This window comes from Drosophila santomea, unplaced genomic scaffold, assembly GCF_016746245.2.
Source record: "Drosophila santomea strain STO CAGO 1482 unplaced genomic scaffold, Prin_Dsan_1.1 Segkk26_quiver_pilon_scaf, whole genome shotgun sequence".
NCBI lineage: Eukaryota > Metazoa > Arthropoda > Insecta > Diptera > Drosophilidae > Drosophila > Drosophila santomea.
In genome coordinates this window covers 24,095-37,515 of record NW_025318958.1, presented here as the reverse complement: position 1 = coordinate 37,515, position 13,421 = coordinate 24,095, and the positions used below count along the sequence as shown (strand labels likewise).

General features: G+C 43.0%; 1 long non-coding RNA gene and 1 pseudogene across 1 annotated transcript; one reads left to right on the top strand and one right to left on the bottom strand.

The window, feature by feature from the left end:
* Positions 1-4,713: 4,713 nt before the first annotated feature.
* LOC120457543 lies at positions 4,714-5,158 on the top strand. Its single transcript, XR_005616998.1, has 3 exons — positions 4,714-4,777; positions 4,838-4,943; positions 4,999-5,158. It is a non-coding gene; the product is annotated as an uncharacterized LOC120457543 (long non-coding RNA).
* Positions 5,159-8,976: 3,818 nt separating this feature from the next.
* On the bottom strand, positions 8,977-10,764 carry LOC122756582 (annotated as a pseudogene).
* Between the last annotated feature and the right edge of the window lie 2,657 nt (positions 10,765-13,421).

Here is a 13,421-nt window from a genome sequence, read left to right as displayed (position 1 = left end):
AAGTCTTTCGCCTGAATAGTTACACCGTTTCCTATAGACGTTTTTGTTGTAAAACTGTCTACCCCTGCTGAGTAATTTAGCTTTTCCAGTAGTGGCACAATTTCCCTAACATTTTCATATGAATAGGGGGGGCCCTGCGGCTCTGTGGCACTATTTGCCACGGGGGCAGTTCGGTAGCCGAATTTTTAGGGGGAGGGGGGGCAATTTCAGTTTGCACCGGTGCGCTGCGTGCAGTGGCCTTTTCACTCTCGACTGGGTAGCGGGGGGCTTTTATTTCCTCAACAATACTTTTGGCCGCCTTACTTTTAAAGATGGGGGTAGCTAGGGGGGGAAAGGGTTTGGGGTCGCAAAGATGGTGGGCACACATGCTTTTTTATTAGGCGTTTTATAGCTTAAGCTATCCATGTCCATGTTGGTATTTGGGCGCTTGCCCGGGGTTTTCGTAATTGGTGCCGGATCAGAGGATGCCACTGGTCCTGGACCGGTTCCGGTCACCACTTCCGAAAAACTCATAGGCAGTGAGCCCATGCTATTGGGGGGTGAATTAAAAAGGTCCCGCTTGGCTGCAAGCCGCTTGAGGGTTCTGGATGCAGATGTGTTTCCCGTAGAGTGTGTGGTGGTAACTTTGGAATTTAGATTAGCCTGCACAGGGGAACTCAAAGAAGCGCCTTTCAGTTGAGGGGAGATGCTTTTCTTTTTTGGAATTCCCGCGAGAATGGTGGGTTTCTTTTTTAAGCTTAGTTTGGATATGTCAGGTTTAGGATAAAAGTTTTGGAAAATTGAATTGCGAGTTATAAATTTATGTTGGGTTTCACCTTGGTTGTGGTCCCTGCTATTGTCACATATATTGGTTAGTTTATATAGTGTGTCAGCATTTGCCAGCGCGGGACTTTTTGAGCGGCTGTGTGTGCTTATGTTAATAACCTTGCTTGTGTGTGTAGGTGAAAGAGAGTGAGGGGAAATGCTTTTAGAGCCAATTTTAGTAGATGTGCTGAGGTTTCTCTCCATGCTGTTGTCTTCATGTGTGGGGAAGGGGAAATTTCTAAGAGCGCCGCTCTTTTTGTCATCCGTGTTGGTATTAGTAATTTCAGCTGCGTTGGTGTTGTGAGCTGTTGTCAATTTTTTCCCCCTATTTGTATGTGGGATAGAAAGAGGGGAAACCGATGACCCATTTGAGACGCTACTTTTGGCGCCGGCTTGTTCTTTATTAGTATTAGTAAGGGAGAGCGGGTCTTTTTGGGCATTTTCGTTTTCTCTATTCTCTTTCCCCTTATATGTAAGTGAATTTATAATTTTTATAGCAGCCTCGAAAGGGTTTTTTAGACTGTTAATTGCAGAGTTGGAAGACAATTTTTTCATGTTTATTATACTAATATTGAACTGAGAGTTGTTAGAGTCATGGGACATGGGCGAAATTTCCAGGTAGAAAGGGGTATTTTGACTTTCTGGGCTCGAGAAAAGAGAGAGCGCCTCGTCATTTGAAGAATCGTCAGAGAGTATTACATGGGCCATAATATCTGCTGACTATATGTAAAGGAACGATACTTTTTGTGGTATAAATACCCTGGCTTTGGTTTTGGCGGGTCCTTTGGTACAATTCCTTTTCTTTGCTAGTCCTTCTTTGCCTCTTTTTTGCGTTCTTCCTTCTTTGCGACGTTAGTGTTCTTCTTTATGGCTCTTCTTTCTGGTTCCTCTTTATAGCTCCTCTTTATGGTTCTTCTTTATGGATTTTCTTCTTTATTAAAATCTGCAGCTCGCTGAGTTTGTCGATTTGTCTCAAAATATTTCACCGAATTCACCGAAAATAATTGCTTTTTGGAATGTTTATTTTAATTGTTTATGAAAATTGATTTGTCGAACTGTTTCTGTATAAATTTTGCGGCCGGGAACTTTAGTCTTTTCACTTGTGGAGATTTTCACTTAAATGTCCCGTTTATTTTTCGTTTGCTTTGTACTTTCGATTGTATTTTAAATTGTAATTGTTATAAACAATTTTAAGCAATTTAAAATAATTATTTATTAACTTTTTGACGTTTCTGGTGAAAGTACGGAGACAGAATGATTTATTTCTGCCCCGCATCCACGCATTTATTTGCCTGTGATTACACAGAGTGCAATATTTAGGTACAATTATTTTCATTTTTGAATTTGTACATTGGTGAGATGAGTGTGGGGGGTTGGACAGGTGTGGTAAGTATAAATGCGTTGGTATTTTCTTACTTTTAAGACATTGCGTGGATGGTAACATTAACATATGGCTTTGCTTTGTTTACATTTTAGAATTTCAGGAAATTTACATAGGTCAGTTTAATTGAGTTTAAAATTAATTTTTGTTTCTATTTTCAGGTATTTTCGCCAGAAGGACGGAAGCACCGAGCCACAGGAGTCATTGCCGGTGGGGAATGGGAGCTGTTTGTCCCAGTTGTTTGCAGCTGCAGGCTGCGCGCTAATTTCGAATTTGAGTTGGGCCAGCGTTTCTGGTAAGTAGAGTTAATGGTGGGATTTTTGCCGGCTGTCAAATGTGGTACTTTTTACCACCACAGCGGCCGTTAATTTTGCTTTTGAGTTTTCATTTTAGTTTCAGCAGTTTCACCAGTCGTCAGAGTTTCTTTTTTGTGTGCAGATCCCGCGCCGCCGTCAATTTAGATTTCCTTGGGTCCGCTGGCAACACTTGGCGATGGAGTCTGCTTATTTTGGGCAGAGAAAACATCGCTTTCGGTGGAGTCTGTTGTTGCCAGCAGCACCGCGTCTGTCAGTTAGTTTGCAGGAGGCTGCCAACCCGCCCGTGGGTCTCATCGCCAGCCGTCAAAGGTCCAAAGCGCAGTGGATTCCCGCGCCGCCGTCTTATTCCAAGGTTTTGACGTTTCTGGTGAAAGTACGGAGACAGAATGATTTATTTCTGCCCCGCATCCACGCATTTATTTGCCTGTGATTACACAGAGTGCAATATCTAGGTACAATTATTTTCGTTTTTGAATTTGTACATTGGTGGGGATGAGTGTGAGGGTTGGACAGGTGTGGTAAGTATACATGATTTGGTATTTTCTTAATTATAAACATTGCGTGGATGGTAACATTAACATATGGTTTTTGTTTGTTTACATTTTTAGAATTTCAGGCAATTTGCATAAGTCAATTTATTTGAGTTTAAAATTACTTTTATTTATATTTTCAGGTACCCCCGCCAGAAGGACGGAAGCACCGAGCCTCAGGAGTCTTTGCCGATGGGGAATGGGAGCTGTTTGTCCCAGTTGTTTGCAGCTGCAGGCTGCGCGCAACTTTCGAATTTGAGTTGGGCCAGCGTTTCTGGTAAGTAGAGTTAATGGTGGGATTTTTGCCGGCTGTCAAATGTGGTACTTTTTACCACCACAGCGGCCGTTAATTTTGCTTTTGAGTTTTCATTTTAGTTTCAGCAGTTTCACCAGTCGTCAGAGTTTCTTTTTTGTGTGCAGATCCCGCGCCGCCGTCAATTTAGATTTCCTTGGGTCCGCTGGCAACACTTGGCGATGGAGTCTGCTTATTTTGGGCAGAGAAAACATCGCTTTCGGTGGAGTCTGTTGTTGCCAGCAGCACCGCGTCTGTCAGTTAGTTTGCAGGAGGCTGCCAACCCGCCCGTGGGTCTCATCGCCAGCCGTCAAAGGTCCAAAGCGCAGTGGATTCCCGCGCCGCCGTCTTATTACAAGGTTTTGACGTTTCTGGTGAAAGTACGGAGACAGAATGATTTATTTCTGCCCCGCATCCACGCATTTATTTGCCTGTGATTACACAGAGTGCAATATCTAGGTACAATTATTTTCGTTTTTGAATTTGTACATTGGTGGGGATGAGTGTGAGGGTTGGACAGGTGTGGTAAGTATACATGATTTGGTATTTTCTTAATTATAAACATTGCGTGGATGGTAACATTAACATATGGTTTTTGTTTGTTTACATTTTTAGAATTTCAGGCAATTTGCATAAGTCAATTTATTTGAGTTTAAAATTACTTTTATTTATATTTTCAGGTACCCCCGCCAGAAGGACGGAAGCACCGAGCCTCAGGAGTCTTTGCCGATGGGGAATGGGAGCTGTTTGTCCCAGTTGTTTGCAGCTGCAGGCTGCGCGCAACTTTCGAATTTGAGTTGGGCCAGCGTTTCTGGTAAGTAGAGTTAATGGTGGGATTTTTGCCGGCTGTCAAATGTGGTACTTTTTACCACCACAGCGGCCGTTAATTTTGCTTTTGAGTTTTCATTTTAGTTTCAGCAGTTTCACCAGTCGTCAGAGTTTCTTTTTTGTGTGCAGATCCCGCGCCGCCGTCAATTTAGATTTCCTTGGGTCCGCTGGCAACACTTGGCGATGGAGTCTGCTTATTTTGGGCAGAGAAAACATCGCTTTCGGTGGAGTCTGTTGTTGCCAGCAGCACCGCGTCTGTCAGTTAGTTTGCAGGAGGCTGCCAACCCGCCCATGGGTCTCATCGCCAGCCGTCAAAGGTCCAAAGCGCAGTGGATTCCCGCGCCGCCGTCTTATTCCAAGGTCCAGGGAGTTGCTGCATTTCAGCTGGAGTTCTTCATTGCGTAGTGGATTCCCGCGCCGCCGTCTTATGCCAGGGTCCAGGGAGTTGCTGCACTTCAGCTGGAGTTCATCAGGGTATCGGCGAGAGCGTCGTCATTTCTTTGGAGTCACCAGGGTCGTCGCTTCTGTGGGTCGTCTCGCCAGGGAAAGGAAGCATCTTATGGACGCTTTGGGCCGTCGCTCGTAAATGTCCATGGAATTGGATGCAGAAGATTGGATTAGATAAGTATATCTATGTGTTTAGTTTTGTTTTGTCTGATTTTAGTTTTTGTCTTTTCTTTTGCAGGTCCAAATTGTCCAGGATTTTTCAAATTTGTCCGGTGGGATTTGTGAAGGAAAACATTGACTTGGATTTATAAGGAGCATCGTGGGAGGTTCGTATATGTCAGTAGGTTTGTATATGCATTTAGTTTTCTGTTGTTATTAATTTATTTTGTTCTTTTTCAGGGATATTTCAGGGATCGATTTTATGGTCACGATATTGACCTTTTGCCGGGTCGGCAGCGCCGCACCCAGGATACAGGAGGACGAGGGGGCATTCCAACATGGAAACGGCATTTAAACATTATACGTTTTTAATGTTTTAGGTGCAAAAATAATCATTTTCCTTGCGCCGAGTCGGGAAGTAGTAAGTTGCGTAGTTTACGCTTTTATTAATTTATTTTGTTCTTTTTCAGGGATATTTTAGTATACTGTTGCTACCAGGAAAAAGTCGAATTCGAGGGTCACGATTTTGACCTTTTGCCGGGTCAGCAGCGCCGCACTTAGGACTCGGAAGGACGAGGGGGCATCCCAGTATGGAAACGGCATCAAAACATTATACGTTTTTTACCGGGTCGGGAAGTAGTAAGTTGCGTAGCTTTGTGTTTTATAAATTTGTTTATAATTTGTTTTTTAATTTTTCAGGGACTTTGTCTGTATACCGTTGCTGCCAGAAAATGTCATATTCAAGGGTCGCGAAATTAACCCTTTGCCGGGTCAGCAGCGCCGCACCTAGAGTTCGGAAGGACGAGGGGCACCCCAACATGGAGACGGCATCTAAACATTATAGGTTTTTAATGTTTTAGGTGCAAACAACTTCGTTTTCCGTTGCGCCTAGTAGGGGAGTAGTAGGTTGCGTAGTTTTATGCTTTTATTAATTTGTTATTCTTTTTCAGGGATATTGCCAGTATAATCGTTGCTACCAGGAAAAAGTCGAATATAAGGGTCACGATTTTGACCTTTTGCCGGGTCGGCAGCGCCGCGCCAAGGGTCAATAAAATCGAGGGAGCTTCAAAACATTGTGAATTTTTATATATATTATTATATAGTACTCTGATTTATGTTTTGATTAAATTATTTCAATCTTTAACAAAGATTTTGTCGGTATTGCATTTCTGAGGGAAAAAAGTCAATTTCAGGGGTTACGATTTCGACCTTTTGCCGGGTAGGCAGCACCACGCCTAGGGTCTGCAAAAACGTGGGGGAATCCCAATAAGGAGACTGCATCAAAACATTGTATGTTTTTTGTGTTCTAAATGCCAAATAGTTAGTTTATCTATTACGCCAAGTCGGGTCGACTTTTGTCGTTGAGTACGGTTTTCGGGGAGATTGCAGCTGTTATTTTTTGACGTTTCTGGTGAAAGTACGGAGACAGAATGATTTATTTCTGCCCCGCATCCACGCATTTATTTGCCTGTGATTACACAGAGTGCAATATCTAGGTACAATTATTTTCGTTTTTGAATTTGTACATTTGTGGGGATGAGTGTGAGGGTTGGACAGGTGTGGTAAGTATACGTGTGTTGGTATTTTCTTACTTATAAACATTGCGTGGATGGTAACATTAACATATGGTTTTTAGTTTGTTTACATTTTGGTTTGTTTACATTTTGAAGTTCCAGGAAATTTACATTATTCAATTTAATTAAGTATAAAATTAGTTTTATTTCTATTTTCAGATGCCCCTGCCAGAAGGACGGAAGCATCGAACCTCGTGAGTCATTGCCGGTGGGGAATGGGAGTTTCTTTGTCCCAGTTATTTGCAGCCGCAGGCTGCGCGCGAATTTCGAAATTTCGAGTTGGGCCAGCATTTCTGGTAAGTAGTATTCATGGTGGAATTTTTGCCGGCTGTCAAATGTGGTACTTTTTACCACTACAGCGGCCGTTATTTTGCGTTTGAGTTTTCATTTTAGTTACAGCAGTTTCACCAGTCGTCAGATTTTATTTTCGTGTGCAGATCCCGCGCCGCCGTCAATTTAGATTTCCTTGGGTCCGCTGGCAACATTTGGCGATGGAGTCTGCTTATTTTGGGCAGAGAAAACATCGCTTTCGGTGGAGTTTGTTGTTGCCAGCAGCACCGCGTCTGCCAGATAAATTGCAGGAGGCCGCCAACCCGCCCATGGGTCTCATCGCCAGCCGTCAAAAGGTCCAAAGCGCAGTGGATTCCCGCGCCGCCGTCTTGTTCCAAGGTCCAGGGAGTTGCTGCATTTCAGCTGGAGTTCTTCAATGCGCAGTGGATTCCCGCGCCGCCGTCTTATTCCAGGGTCAAGGAAGTTGCTGCATTTCAGCTGGAGTTCATCAGGGTAACGGCGAGAAAGTCGTCATTGGTTTGGAGTCACCAGGGTCGTCGCTTCTGTGGGTCATCTCGCCAGGGAAAAGGAAGCATCTTATGGTCGCCGGGCCAAGATGCTTTGCTTTGGGCCGTCGCTCGTAAAAGTCCATGGAATTGGATGCAGAAAATTGGATTAGATAAGTACCATATATCTATGTGTTTAGTTTTGTTTTGTCTGATTTTAGTTTTTGTCTTTTCTTTTTCAGGTCCAGATTGTCCAGGATTTTTCAGATTTGTCCGGTGGGATTTGGGAAGGAAAACATTGCCATGGATTTATGATAATCATCGTTTGGGAGGTTCGTATATGTCAGTAGGTTTGTATATACATTTAGTTTTCTGTTGTAGTTAATTTATTTTGTTCTTTTTCAGGGATTTTGTCTGTATACCGTTGCTGCCAGGAAAAAGTCGAATTTAAGGGTCACGATATTGACCTCTTGCCGGGTCGGCAGCGCCGCTCCCAGGATACAGGAGGACGAGGGGCATTCCAACATGGAAACGGCATTAAAACATTGTACGTTTTTAATGTTTTAGGTGCAAAAATAATCATTTTCCTTGCGCCGAGTCGGGAAGTAGTAAGTTGCGTAGTTTACGCTTTTATTAATTTATTTTGTTCTTTTTCAGGGATATTTTAGTATACTGTTGCTACCAGGAAAAAGTCGAATTCGAGGGTCACGATTTTGACCTTTTGCCGGGTCAGCAGCGCCGCACTTAGGACTCGGAAGGACGAGGGGGCATCCCAGTATGGAAACGGCATCAAAACATTATACGTTTTTTATGTTTGGATGCAAAAATCGTCGTTTTCCATTTCACCGGGTCGGGAAATGGTAAGTTGCGTAGCTTTGTGTTTTTATAAATTTGTTTTATAAATTGTTTTTTAATTTTTCAGGGACTTTGTCTGTATACCGTTGCTGCCAGAAAATGTCAAATTCAAGGGTCGCGAAATTGACCCTTTGTCAGGCCAGCAGCGCCGCACCTAGAGTTCAGAAGGACAAAGGGGCACCCCGATATGGAGACGGCATCTAAACATTATAGGTTTTTAATGTTTTAGGTGCCAAAAACTTCATTTTCCGTTGCGCCTAGTAGGGAAGTAGTAGGTTGCGTAGCTTTATGCTTTTATTAATTTGTTATTCTTTTTCAGGGACATTGTCAGTATAATCACCGCTACCAGGAAAAATTCGAATTTAAGGGTCACGATTTTGACCTTTTGCCGGGTCGGCAGCGCCGCGCCAAGGGTCAATAAAATCGAGGGAGCTTCTTGACATAGGGACGGCATCAAAACATTGTGAATTTTTATATATATTATTATATAGTACCTGTTTATGTTTTGATTAAATTATTTCAATCTTTAACAAAGATTTTGTCATTATTGCATTTCTGAGGAAAAAAGTCAATTCAGGGGTTACGATTTCGACCTTTTGCCGGGTCGGCAGCACCACGCCTAGGGTCTGTAAAAACGTGGGGGAATCCCAATAAGGAGACTGCGTCAAAACATTGTATGTTTTTTGTGTTCTAAATGCCAAAAAGTTAGTTTTTCAATTACGCCAAGTTGGGTCGTCCTTTGTCGTCCAGTATGGCTTTCGTAGAGATTTCAGCTGTTGTTTCAGGACATTCTTTCTGGGCATTTCAAAGGATCTGCAGCAAAAAGTTCAGAAAAGTGACGTTTTGCATACGCTGCTGCAATGAGTCGACTTAAATTCATCATGTTTATGCCGCGCGTTGATCCTTCTCCTGTCCATCTACTTCCAGATTCATCTGTGCGGGTCCTAGTGGGTGGCATCCTTCACGTCTTCTTCGTAGGGGTCAGCAGGAATACATCGTCAAGAGGTTTTTAGTCCGGATTGCTTGCTGGTGAGTGTCGTTTAATATTTTATATAATATTATATATAGTTATTTCCTTGTTTACAGGTTGTCAAGAGGGAGATTTGGCGAGTTTCTGCCACTAGGACATAGTTGCTAAAACGCCGTCGGAGTCTTTTTCTTTTCAGTCTTTAACAGTTTTGTTTTAATTACAGTTACATCGACGTTTCCATGTCTGGGTCATTTTGTCTTCCTTGTATAATTAAAGCCATTAAAATATCAATCTTCTTTTCCAAATTGTCGACTCTATTTGCTAGTTTAATGACTGGGTCGTCGGGGTGACTATTTTTCGGAAGAGTGTTGGTATTTTGGGGTGAGGGCGTTGTCTCCTTCACAATCCTTGGCTTCAGGTTTGCCATAGCAGCTCTACTCGTTGTCGGGGGGCTGTCGTGATTTCCCTGTTTGCGCTCCATTTTTTTTTCTACATTTTTGTGTTCCTTATGCACATTTTGATCATTTCGAAGCCTGTTCTGGAATTTTTCCAGATGTCTTTGCGCTGAGTTTCTAATCATGTTTGGGGCCTTGACCTTGGCCCTGCCATTTGTGGAGGACTTGTTTGCATTCCGGCGCCATTTATTTAGGCGTTTTTGGATGGCAGCTTCATGTGAAGAAAAGTGTGGTAGATTTGGTCTACTATCCTTCACATTTTGCCGGAACGGGTTCATTGCAGACTTCCTGGCGGCTTCCTTTCGGGCTTCGGCCATTTCGGTACTATAAGGTAGTCGGGGGGTCTTGTTGAAAAGGGGGGGGGGGGGGGGGCTGCCGTTCGTTATTGTTGCTTTTTGCGTCCATTATTGTCCTAATTTTGTGAAAATCTATTCTATTAACTGCTAATTTTTGCTTCTCTGCCTTATAGGCAGGGCACCCCTTATATGCGCTGATGTGGTTTCCTTGGCAGTTTGAACAGGTGGCGGGGGTTGATCTTGGCTTAGTGCACTCACTAGACCAATGCTGGCCAGCGCACTTCATGCACCTTGGGGGCTTCATACATGTGTTCCTAGCACGCCTGAAGCCCTGGCACCTGAAACACTGGACCGGTTCCCTCGTCCTGTTTTTCCTTTCTATTTCCACTTTTTGTCCGCCAAGCTGTTTAATGGAGAGGATCCGAAGGTGGCTTCCGTCCACGGCCGAGACAATTTCTATCTCATGCATCCGCATCGGGCCACCAGTTGCAGGATTTGTCATGTTCCTTGTGAACTTAGTCTGGAGGCCGAGCTTCTGCAGCTCGCTAGTGATCCACGAGCAAGGGGTAGAGGGGTGCAGGTGACGAATAACAACTCTGAAACCCCTTTCAGATTTATTCTGGTTTGAATAGAATGGGATACCACTTTTAGCTAGTATGTCTTTAATTGTTCTATGTGCAGTCAAGTCTTTCGCCTGAATAGTTACACCGTTTCCTATAGACGTTTTTGTTGTAAAACTGTCTACCCCTGCTGAGTAATTTAGCTTTTCCAGTAGTGGCACAATTTCCCTAACATTTTCTATATAATAGGGGGGGCCCTGCGGCTCTGTGGCACTATTTGCCACGGGGGCAGTTCGGTAGCCGAATTTTTAGGGGGAGGGGGGGCAATTTCAGTTTGCACCGGTGCGCTGCGTGCAGTGGCCTTTTCACTCTCGACTGGGTAGCGGGGGGCTTTTATTTCCTCAACAATACTTTGGGTTTGCCCCGGGGTTTTCGTAATTGGTGCCGGATCAGAGGATGCCACTGGTCCTGGACCGGTTCCGGTCACCACTTCCGAAAAACTCATAGGCAGTGAGCCCATGCTATTGGGGGTGAATTAAAAAGGTCCCGCTTGGCTGCAGGCCGGTTGAGGGTTCTGGATGCAGATGTGTTTCCCGTAGAGTGTGTGGTGGTAACTTTGGAATTTAGATTAGCCTGCACAGGGGAACTCAAAGAAGCGCCTTTCAGTTGAGGGGAGATGCTTTTCTTTTTTGGAATTCCCGCGAGAATGGTGGGTTTCTTTTTTAAGCTTAGTTTGGATATGTCAGGTTTAGGATAAAGTTTTGGAAAATTGAATTGCGAGTTATAAATTTATGTTGGGTTTCACCTTGGTTGTGGTCCCTGCTATTGTCACATATATTGGTTAGTTTATATAGTGTGTCAGCATTTGCCAGCGCGGGACTTTTTGAGCGGCTGTGTGTGCTTATGTTATAACCTTGCTTGTGTGTGTAGGTGAAAGAGAGTGAGGGGAAATGCTTTTAGAGCCAATTTTAGTAGATGTGCTGAGGTTTCTCTCCATGCTGTTGTCTTCATGTGTGGGGAAGGGAAATTTCTAAGAGCGCCGCTCTTTTTGTCATCCGTGTTGGTATTAGTAATTTCAGCTGCGTTGGTGTTGTGAGCTGTTGTCAATTTTTTCCCCCTATTTGTATGTGGGATAGAAAGAGGGGAAACCGATGACCCATTTGAGACGCTACTTTTGGCGCCGGCTTGTTCTTTATTAGTATTAGTAAGGGAGAGCGGGTCTTTTTGGGCATTTTGTTTTCTCTATTCTCTTTCCCCTTATATGTAAGTGAATTTATAATTTTTATAGCAGCCTCGGAAGGGTTTTTTAGACTGTTAATTGCAGAGTTGGAAGACAATTTTTTCATGTTTATTATACTAATATTGAACTGAGAGTTGTTAGAGTCATGGACATGGGCGAAATTTCCAGGTAGAAAGGGGTATTTTGACTTTCTGGGCTCGAGAAAAGAGAGAGCGCCTCGTCATTTGAAGAATCGTCAGAGAGTATTACATGGGCCATAATATCTGCTGACTATATGTAAAGGAACGATACTTTTTGTGGTATAAATACCCTGCTTTGGTTTTGGCGGTCCTTTGGTACAATTCCTTTTCTTTGCTAGTCCTTCTTTGCCCTTTTTTGCGTTCTTCCTTCTTTGCGACGTTAGTGTTCTTCTTATGGCTCTTCTTTCTGGTTCCTCTTTATAGCTCCTCTTTATGGTCTTCTTTATGGATTTTCTTCTTTATTAAAATCTGCAGCTCGCTGAGTTTGTCGATTTGTCTCAAAATATTTCACCGAATTCACCGAAAATATTGCTTTTTGGAATGTTTATTTTAATTGTTTATGAAAATTGATTTGTCGAACTGTTTCTGTATAAATTTTGCGGCCGGGAACTTTAGTCTTTCACTTGTGGAGATTTCACTTAAATGTCCCGTTTATTTTCGTTTGCTTTGTACTTTCGATTGATTTTAAATTGTAATTGTTATAAACAATTTTAAGCAATTTAAAATAATTATTTATTAACTTTTTTGACGTTCTGGTGAAAGTACGGAGACAGAATGATTTATTTCTGCCCCGCATCCACGCATTTATTTGCCTGTGATTACACAGAGTGCAATATTCTAGGTACAATTATTTCATTTTTGAATTTGTACATTGTGAGATGAGTGTGGGGTTGGACAGGTGTGGTAAGTATAATGGTTGGTATTTTCTTACTTTTAAACATTGCGTGGATGGTAACATTAACATATGGCTTTGCTTTGTTTACATTTGTAGAATTCAGGAAATTTACATTAGTCAGTTTAATTGAGTTAAATTAATTTTTGTTTCTATTTTCAGGATTTTCGCCAGAAGGACGGAAGCACCGACCACGGAGTCATTGCCGGTGGGGAATGGGAGTGTTTGTCCCAGTTGTTTGCAGCTGCAGGCTGCGCGCTAATTTCGAATTTGAGTTGGGCCAGCGTTTCTGGTAAGTAGAGTTAATGGTGGATTTTGCCGGCTGTCAAATGTGGTACTTTTTACCACACAGCGGCCGTTAATTTTGCTTTTGAGTTTTCATTTTAGTTCAGCAGTTTCACCAGTCGTCAGAGTTCTTTTTTGTGTGCAGATCCCGCGCCGCCGTCAATTTAGATTTCCTTGGGTCCGCTGGCAACACTTGGCGATGGAGTCTGCTTATTTTGGGCAGAGAAAACATCGCTTTCGGTGGAGTCTGTTGTTGCCAGCAGCACCGCGTCTGTCAGTTAGTTTGCAGGAGGCTGCCAACCCGCCCGTGGGTCTCATCGCCAGCCGTCAAAGGTCCAAAGCGCAGTGGATTCCCGCGCCGGCCGTCTTATTCCAAGGTTTTGACGTTTCTGGTGAAAGTACGGAGACAGAATGATTTATTTCTGCCCGCATCCACGCATTTATTTGCCTGTGATTACACAGAGTGCAATATCTAGGTACAATTATTTTCGTTTTGAATTGTACATTGGTGGGGATGAGTGTGAGGGTTGGACAGGTGTGGTAAGTATACATGATTTGGTATTTTCTAATTATAAACATTGCGTGGATGGTAACATTAACATTGGTTTTTGTTTGTTTACATTTTTAGAATTTCAGGCAATTTGCATAAGTCAATTTATTTGATTTAAAATTACTTTATTTATATTTCAGGTACCCCCGCCAGAAGGACGGAAGCACCGAGCCTCAGGAGTCTTGCCGAT